The 7,270-nt window shown below is 37.6% G+C and overlaps 1 protein-coding gene across 3 annotated transcripts in view; it reads left to right on the forward strand.

Annotated features, from left to right (window-relative positions):
- The first annotated feature begins 5,083 nt into the window (after positions 1–5,083).
- Positions 5,084–7,270, forward strand: part of LOC106869685 (putative amine oxidase [copper-containing]) — a 491,890-nt gene continuing 489,703 nt past the window's right edge. For all 3 annotated transcript variants that reach the window (XM_052978361.1, XM_052978358.1, XM_052978365.1), the window contains exon 1: positions 5,084–5,502. The gene's annotated coding sequence lies outside the window, so the exon portion shown is untranslated. The remainder of the gene's footprint in view (positions 5,503–7,270) is intronic.

Here is a 7,270-nt window from a genome sequence, read left to right on the forward strand (position 1 = left end):
TATATATATATATATATATATATACATATATATATATATATACATATATATATACATTTATAGAAAAAAGGAGCTGTCTTTTATCCTTTAAGAGCTGAAACAACAATAATCATTCAACATTAGAAGCAATCCTTGCTAGTCCTTTGCATATTACTAAGTCATTTGTTCTTGTAAATCCCATAGGATTCAAGGTACTTTAAGACATCGACTCTTTTGTGTTGTATTGCTGTTGTTTGAACAGATAAGTAAATGGCTTTCATCTTCATTGATGGGCATGTATTCAGTCTTTTTTGCATTGGGAAACAAATGACCCTTGAGTACAGCATTCTCAAGGGATTTTAGTAAACTTTGTGCAACACAGTTGATTACATGTGAGGGAAAGACCATCAGCCTAGTCACGATTAGAAAGACTCGGGCTCTACTGACATCTTCATCCCCTTTGCTTACTGGTGAAGCCTCTGTCTTGGAGATAACAGTTACCGTTTTGCTTTAGAATGTAGTCCACCACAATCACTAAGAAGAAAAAGAACTAGAGTGTCTCACTGAAGGATTACTGTTGCTGATGGAAACTTACTTGGATTGTTTGTGCTTTGCAGAAAACTTGATGGATTTTCATAGATGAAAGTGATGGTTTGACAATCTCATCTGGAATTATTCCATGGTTCAACAAGATATGTAACATTGTCTTTCTCTTGACGCTAGCAAAAGCATTGAATAAATCCCCAAATGTGATTGTTGTCTTTTGCTTGGTGAGCCTGAGCTCTTCTATATTGTTCTAAGGGCAAGGATCTGTGGAAATATTGCAGAAGCTGTTTTGGTTCTGTCACATGATGAAATCAATGGGAGAGGAAATTCTATTAATTCACAGTGTTCAATTACGTTACGGCATGATTTGAGGGAGTTTGGCTGCAATTTCTCCAAAGTTTTCGTTATAATTAGTCAATATCTAAAAATAATTGTAGAAACATATTTATATTTTTGGTACAAGGCCAACATTTTTAGCGGAAGGGGAAATAAGGGAGTACATTGACCCCTGTACTTGTATTTTATCATATCGGCCCCGAAAGGATGAAAGCAAAGGCAACCTCAGGGGAATTTCAACTCAGAATGGAAGGAGCCAGAAGAAAGACTTTAACACTTCTGCCAGTTTCCCACCTTCCCACAATTCATTAATAGAAATTACGTAAAATAGTTGCTATTAGGAATCCAAATTATGTCAAAATTTCTAATGCGACTTATAACTATCCATACAATTCACGTTGTGTATGGTATACACGTAATAGAATGGACCGTATTTGAGAATAGGATAGTAGGAGTTGGTTTAAACATACATTACAACTGTATGATGAACGTTATAGAACCTAAGCCCGATAGTTAGGGCTTACAAAACTGTTCTTGAAGGAAACAGACGTGATAAGTATTTTGGAATGTTTATGTACATTTGTATTAAAATCATGGAATTGAGTGCACGTGGAGTTAACCGAGGAGGGTGAAGGAAGCACGAGAGAGAGAGAGAGAGAGAGAGAGAGATAGAGAGAGAGAGAGACAGACAGAGACACAGAAAGAGACAGAGATAGATACAGACAGACAGAGATAGAGACATACAGACAGAGATAAAGACAGAGTACGCAGAATTGCTGGATGACTGTAAAAGAAATGGATAGAGGGTATTGCTGTGAACGGTGCAAGTTGGGCTCAGAGGCGTTGTAGGGCTCGCTCTAAGGAAGGGGATTCAGGTTTTGGGTGCAGTTGGACGTAAGGTGAAGGTATCGATGAGGCGAACTTGTGTGGCGACAGAGTTTAGTTCATGTTGGATAGCACGAAATTAGGCAGGTAGCTTTAAAAAGGTTACTGAGTGGGCCAACTTAATGCAGTCCCAGTCAGCCAGATGGGATGGAGAAGTGAAGTATTTAAATGACCGAAACTGCGATGAGATCGGGTAACTATTGATGAGTCTCCAGTATTCGCAGCGAGGAACTTAGCTGTTGATATTTCATTTAGAGAGAAAAGACATTTTAGGATGCAGTTAGGAAAAATAGAAGACAAGATTGTTTTTTTTTCTAAATGATTGTGTGTGTTATGTGAATTTGAAGCAGATTTGCATATCAAACAGACAACTTTGAAAACAGTACATTAACCGTTATAGTTAGTTACTTAGTCACAATGATGTATGGAAACAATTACTATGTGTGTGTGTGTGTGTGTGTGTGTGTGTGTGTGTGTGTGTGTGTGTGTGTGTGTGTGTGTGTGTGTGTGTGTGTCTGTGTGTCTGTGTGCATGTGTGTGTGTGTGTGTGTACACGTTATCTTTTAGTCAGGGGAGAGATCAGTGCTCCATGATCCTTTACAGGGCATCTGAGATTGGTTGGAGGGAAGAAGAGTGGGAGGTATCCCTAAACAGCAAATCTGGTCAGAATACTTACAACAAAGTGAACGCCGTCAAAGACACCCAACGTGTCAGTTAGTTGTGATGTTAAACCAGGATTTGAACTAAGAATGTAAAGAATGAGAACGAATGCCACTATGCATCTATTCCGTTCTCACAGTTTCGCCAATCCATCGTCCTGAATTAACACATTTTTATCGACTCTGGACAGATGAAAGGCAAAGTTGACCGTGGCAGGATTTGCACTCAGAACATGTAGATTCGGAACAAATATCCCATGACATTCTGTCGGATGCTCTAACGACTCTGCCAATTTGCACGTTTGTTTTGTTTTTTATGTGAATGTATGTATATATATGTGAGTGTGTGTGTGTGTCTGTGTGCCAGTGTTTTTATATTTATGTGCGTCTCTGTGTTTTTGTATATGTAAGTATATGTGTGTGTGTGTGTCTATATGTATGTTGTTTATACATATGTAATTTGGAATTGTGGTTTCTATCAGAATTAATGAAATTTTGTTATTATTTTATTGTTTCCGCCGAGGTCGACTTTGCCTTTTATCCTTCTAAGGTCGATAAAATAAGTACCAAATGAACACTGTGGTCGACGTAATCGACTAACTCCCTCCGTCAAAATTTCAGGCCTTGTGCTTATATTACAAAGGATTATTATTTTTTTGTTTGTTTGTTATGTTACGTTTTCTTTCTCTGTTTTATTTTCTGTATACATTAGAGTTCAAAGAAATAACATCTCTCATTATTTACAAGATGTTATTCCACTCTTTTGAGAAAGGATTGCACACATTATCTTTCACTGTTGTTACCCGTTTCTCTAGGTTAAGTCTGTGTCAAATACTTATTTCAAAATTTTGGCATAAGGTCAGCAAGTTTGGAGTAGGGCTTAGTCAATTACATCGACCCTAGTTTTCAACTACTACTTATTTTATCGACCCTGAAAGGATAAAAAGCAAAGTCGACTCCGGCGGCATTTGAACTCAGAACGTAACGACGGAAGAAATACCACTAAGAACTTTTTCCGGTGCGTTAACGATTCTGCCAACTCGCCGCCTTACCTGTGTCAAATATTGCCTCTAGGTTTTTCAGACAACTATCCAGATGTATAACTTTCACGTCTTGCAACATTACATTAGTTCCTGATTTAGGAACAAGGTCAACATTTTTGAGAGGAGGGGGAGTAGTCAGATCCATCAACCCATGTACTTAAATGATGCTTTCTTTTATCGATCCCTAAAGGTTGAAAGACAAAGGTAATTTCTGCTGGATTTGAACACATTGTAAAAAACCGAAAGAAATGATAAAGCAAAGCATTTTTGCCTCGCTCTAGTGATTCTCTGTGGTCTTCACCCTTGGTTTCTGATTTAGGCACAAGGCCTGCAATTTTGAGAGGAGAGAGTTGGTAACAACAAAAGCAACAACATCCACAATAATAACACTAACAACTGCACCAACAACAACATCAACATCGATGAAGTTCTTCCTATTAGGCATTCTTATACGTATTACGGGCTGTTGTTTTTATCGTTTTCTTTATTATTACAATAAAGGGGAGAAGGCTTTGATCTTGTACCGCATTTAAAAACCCTTCAGTCTCTACCTTGAGACCCGAGCTTCTCAACAAGTGTTGGGATTTTACATTGACTATTTCTGTTTAACTTATCCCAGTATTTGCCATATTATTATTATTATTATTATTATTATTATTATTATTATTATTATTATTATTCAGTAATTTTATTTTTATAACGTGCTTTCACTTCACTACCGAGCACAGCTCTGTGCGCCTTGGGTATGTGCTGTGGTTTGCTGTGATGCTCTTATGGTTACCGTATTGAAAGTGTTTTGCGTAGGATGTGTGCAGTGCCCAGTAGTGCAATTTTCTGTATGTTATATATATTTGTTGCAATTTTTTGTATGTTATATATATTTGTTTATTATTATTATTATTATTATTATTATTATTATGTCGGCTATAAAAATGCTGTTATGTAGTGCTAAGTATTTCAAAATATTCAATATGTTATTTAAAGAACATCATTCAGTCCCATATCGTATATTACAATGGTATTGATATTATGTGGTATAAATTTCTCCTCAGTGGAAACATCAGGTCACTGATAACATGGAGATTTAGTTGTTTCCCTGTTGTTCTTCCATACTATGATCAAGGTATAGAAGTTGATTGTAAGTGTTCGTCTGATATTTATTGGGTGTGGTTTGTCTTTCAAGAGAAATTGAAAAGATTGTTGTGTATCTAAATATTTGATGAGGGTGGAGTAACCTGAAGATTCAGACTTAGGTCGGAATGACCACCAAGGCCAGAGGTTGACAACGGCGTGTAAGTGATCGAAATTACCCCCACCCCTTTTCTGAACGAGACTCCAGACCGTTGTAGGATTAACTCACCAGTTATTGCTAGAACTCATTTGCCATTGGGTGAACTGGAGCAACGTAAAATGAAGTGTTTTGGTCAAGAACACGAAAGCACCACCAAGAATCGAAAGTACGATCTTACGTTTGTGAGGGCAACACTCTGACTAGGCCACACATTTGATGTGAAGATATATAATTGTGAAAGCTCATTGGGACTGTCAACCTGAAAAAAAAAAAACGGCTGGTAGGCTGCAACTACTGCTGCTTCTGCTACTGCTGCTGTTACTTCTGTAGCTGTTGTTACTGTTGCTGCAGTTGTTATATTGTAATTATTAGCAGTGGAAATATATTCAAACGCCTCGCTCATTTTTTTCGCCAATGGCGTGGAAGGTGTGTCCAAGGTATTTTGGCTTTTTCTCTTTTTGTGGTCACGACTTGTTAACCCTATCTGATTTACATCGATAGTTGACGCGAATGCTTCCTGTCGAAAAAAGAAGGCTTTCTGATATTATATTGGGGATGAGAAAAGGAATAAAACAGGGCTTGATATTTCAAAGAATATACATATCCTGTTATACTGTAAGGAGTACAGAGAACAGTGGAATGTCTGCTGTGTAATGCTACAACACATCTTGGACGCGTCCCCGTCTACGGAATGCTTATGACTTTACTAAGTTTCTTCAGCCTCGAGATCTTAATCTATTGATATGTAAGTCAGAAGATTTGGGTGAGTGCTTTTTTTTTGTGTTATATTTTGATTCTTGAAATTTTGAATATTTCTTAAATCTTACCACCAACGATAATTTTGTATTATAATTTGCTGGATGAGAGTTCAATTCCCACTTAAGTGAAAGTAGTAAGGCCAGCTAGTTGAATCATTTAAGTGTCGGGAAAATGCTATGTCGGTTGTTCTGGATCTTTGTGTTTCTCAGTTCAAATCCGGCTCAAGTCAACTTTGCTTTTCGTTCCCATGCAGGGTCGATAAGATAAAATAGCAGTCACTCGATCAATTCCTAGGGATATCTGAAGAAGGAATTATTATACTCCGAAATATTATATCAGACTATGGATAATTAAATTACAACAGTTATTATAGTCCATTGTTGCTATTATAGTGCATCGTTGTGTCATTTAAAACACATTATTTTTTGTTGATAATGATATCGACAGACATCTTACCCTCAAAATTACTGCCATTGTACCTAAATTAGAAGTCCTTGTTTAGTGTACGAAAGGCGGTAAGGTGGCGGAATCGTTAGCATGTCGGACAAAACACTTCTTTACGTTTTGGGTTCAAATTACGCCAAGGGGGCAATAAAATAAAGTACCAGTCAGGTTCTGGGTCGAGGTAATCGACTAAACCCTCTCCTCCAAATTACCAAAATTGTGCATTAATCAGAAATCGTTCTTTAGTTCATGGTATTTTCAAGCACCAAGAAGGTGTGTGTGCGTGTCCTTTTCTTTGTATGTTTGTATGTATGTAGGTTTGGCAGGTGTGACTGGAACGGTAGAAATTGCTTTGTGCTTAGTTTGAAGCCTCGATGAAGATTTTTCATACTTTCATTCGATTTCATGAAGGTTAGGAATAAATATAAAAGCAATATGCATTTTTTGTGTAATGTTTAATTTTTATTTATACACATACGGCCGTGTGGTTAGTTACAGACATGACTGTGTGGTTTAAGAAGGTCACTTTGCAAATAAGTGGCTTCGGTTTCAGTCACGCAGCGCGATACCTTGGACAAGTGTCTTCGATAGTTATGGGCTTATAAGTGAATTTGGTTGACGGAAATTGTGCAGAAGCTCGTCGTATGTGTGTGTGTATGTGTGTGTGTGTGTGTGTGTGTGTGCTTGTCATCCTCACTACTTGAAAACCGGTGTTGGTTTATTTGTAACTCTGTTTACGTCCCTGTCTCCTAGCAGTTCGGCAAAGTGATCGATAGAATAAGTACCGGACTTGAATAAAAGAAAATATATACTCAGATCGAATTTTTCGACTAGACTCTTCAAGGTCGTGCATCCGCATGGCCGCATCCAATGACTGAAGCAAATACAAACACCTTAATCAGTTATATATAAATGTATACAGGTTTGCATACCTATATCTTCTAAGTACGCAGACGCATAGTGGTTAGCACAACTGTATAGTTTACATCAGATGCAACATATATCATACCTTGATACTGTGTGGACTAACATCCCTTTTGACAAGTCGCCAGTTTATCATCATTTTCAGTTTAAGTCAACAAATGTGGACGGTCGAATGTTCTGATATTACTTTGGTGATATCAGCTACAAGGTTTACAGCTTACGTGGCATTCGAGTTCCTGCTGTAGTTCTAGAAAAGAAGTACTCAATCCAAACGTAGAGTACAGTAGTTTCTTTAGGCTAGTCTGGTGGCTTGTTACTGTAGACCACCTAAAATAAACTTTGCCTGTTTTTCTCTCCCCCCTCTCTCTCTCTCTCTCTCTCCCTCTCTCTCTCTCTCTCTCCCT

Source organism: Octopus bimaculoides, chromosome 2 (genome assembly GCF_001194135.2).
Source record: "Octopus bimaculoides isolate UCB-OBI-ISO-001 chromosome 2, ASM119413v2, whole genome shotgun sequence".
Classification (NCBI taxonomy): domain Eukaryota; kingdom Metazoa; phylum Mollusca; class Cephalopoda; order Octopoda; family Octopodidae; genus Octopus; species Octopus bimaculoides.